The sequence below is a fragment of the Chiloscyllium plagiosum genome, unplaced genomic scaffold (assembly GCF_037043375.1).
Source record: "Chiloscyllium plagiosum isolate Xiang-an unplaced genomic scaffold, Cpla_swu_hap1 HiC_scaffold_42, whole genome shotgun sequence".
Taxonomy (NCBI): domain Eukaryota; kingdom Metazoa; phylum Chordata; class Chondrichthyes; order Orectolobiformes; family Hemiscylliidae; genus Chiloscyllium; species Chiloscyllium plagiosum.
Window position 1 is genome coordinate 97262526 of NW_028270180.1, and position 2147 is coordinate 97264672.

A 2147-nucleotide genomic window follows, 5' to 3' on the forward strand; every position below is an offset into this window, starting at 1 on the left:
AGAATTCGCTTCTTCTTATCAAAACCTCAAGTTCAGGGGCCTGAAACATTCGGGTTAATTTCCAGATACGGAGTTTTGTTTCTCATTCCTTGACTGTTGATATGGTAGTTTACTGGCCTTGTAAGTCTGCTATTATTTCGGCTTAACTTCACATTTTTGTTCAGTCTGTCTGCAACACTTGCCTCTGCAAAGTTAGGTACTTACTTATTTGTTTCCCTGTGCCTTTATTGGTTTCAAAATAAATGTTGATTTTCCATTACAATGAACATCACATCATTTTACAGGTCTCGGCAACACCCAGGGCCGAAGTGCCTGTACAGCATTGTAACGTTCTATGTTGTAAGTTACATTTACTGCTGGTTTCCGATACCTCTCCTTACTATGGAAGCTTCTCGTCACATCTTCCAGAGATTTGTCTGCAGTTCATTTAATCGAGGCAACTGTATTTCCTGCTCAGAATGTGACCTTTCTCCAATGGAGAGAGGAAAATAGTGTCGGTGACAAAGCTGAGATCACTTACATTCTGTCCAGAATCAACAAAAACTATCCCGATCTTCCAGTCTCCTGTACTTCAACATTACAATGTGTTCCCACCCTTCTGGGTCTCTGCCTGTACTGCTGATGAAGGGCTGATGCCCGAAACGTCAATTTTACTGCTCCTCGGATGCTGCCTGAACTGCTGTGCTTTTCCAGCCCCACTCTAATCGAGACATTGTGTTCCCAGGCAATCATTTCAGTTTCTGGTCTGCTGCTGTGCTCTTCAAGACACAACACAAGCAACTAATTTTCTACCAAAGACCGGCAACTAATTTTCTACCAACAGCCCATGCAAACATAAGGACCCAACATCGAGTTCAATCATTTTAGAAACCGTCTGCCCTCTTCCACATTCTTCGTCCACCCGCCCTTCCCATCAGTTCCGAAGACGGATCATTGGACTCGAAACGTTAACTTTCCTTTCTCATCAGAGATGGACAAGAGCTGCTGATTTTGTTCAGACCTTTTGGTTTTTCTTCTGAGAACTTTGCTTTTCCGTTGTAATCGCCAGACTGCTGGAAGCGTCTGATTGCAGGAGGAGAATTTCGCTGGAGATGAAAAGAAAGGCAAGGGCTTGATCACTCCCATTGTGAAGGTAGACGAGCTAGGCTGGGGATGTTCATCTAAGCGCAGAGAAGGCTGAATGAGAAACCGATTAACGTGCTCATTTTATGAAGAGGATAGATATGTGTGACAAGGATAAGCCTGCATTGGGAAGTAACAGAGTGACATAAATGAAAGACAGGAGACAAGGATTAGATTTAGGAAGAATGCTTTCACCTATAGAGTATTGATTATCTGGAAATCATTATCTGAACATGTGGTAAAGCTAAGTATCATGAGAACGATTCAGCAGTCTGTCACCGAACACTTCATGAGCCAGAGCAGGAGTGGATAAGGACCAGGTACCGGAAAGTGTGACGATGACAGACAGGCGCGAGATGGGTATCCTGAACGCAATGTGTCAAAGGCAAACTTGTGTGCTTAAAGCTCGCTGCATGCACGGCTCTGTGGCGCAATGGAAAGCGCGTTGGACTTCTACATCTCTGCGAAAGCTGCTATTCAAAGGTTGTGGGTTCGAATCCCATCAGAGTCGAGTTTTAATTTATGTATTGCAAAGTGGTCAGACCAGACTCGGCTGTCATCTGCAAAACCAGTAGTATTCATGCAGAAACCCAACTGTCTCGAAACGGACCATTTTCCTCTCACAGATGTACATTTTCGATGTCTATTTATGATAGAGGCCGATAAATATCTGTTAGCCACTCGGCAACACGATGACGTGGATGGGCTGGAAAAAGACTTAACATTGTTGTGTCAGCCATGACGATATCGAATGACGTGGCGGGGCAGGTTCGGTGTTAAGAATGGCCTCCTTCTGCTCCTTTGTGTCTGTGCCATTTCTGGCCCAGGTTTTTAAATAATCACAATGGGGACAATATGAATTAAACACCAAGTAATATGTTCGTCTCATTTCCACCTCGCTTCCCTCCCAGCTGGAATAGACAGCTCTTGTTTCAGGTTTAGATCAGACAGCGGAGGATTCTCACAAGTTCTCCTTCAGGCTGAATGTTCCTTCACATAGGTTTCCATGTGAACACATGGAGCAA

The 2147-nt window shown here is 44.2% G+C and overlaps 1 non-coding gene across 1 annotated transcript; it reads left to right on the forward strand.

The window, feature by feature from the left end:
- Positions 1-1541: 1541 nt before the first annotated feature.
- trnar-ucu (transfer RNA arginine (anticodon UCU)) lies at positions 1542-1633 on the forward strand. The gene is given in 2 exon segments: positions 1542-1578; positions 1598-1633. It is a non-coding gene; the product is annotated as a tRNA-Arg (tRNA).
- The last annotated feature ends 514 nt before the right edge of the window (positions 1634-2147 follow it).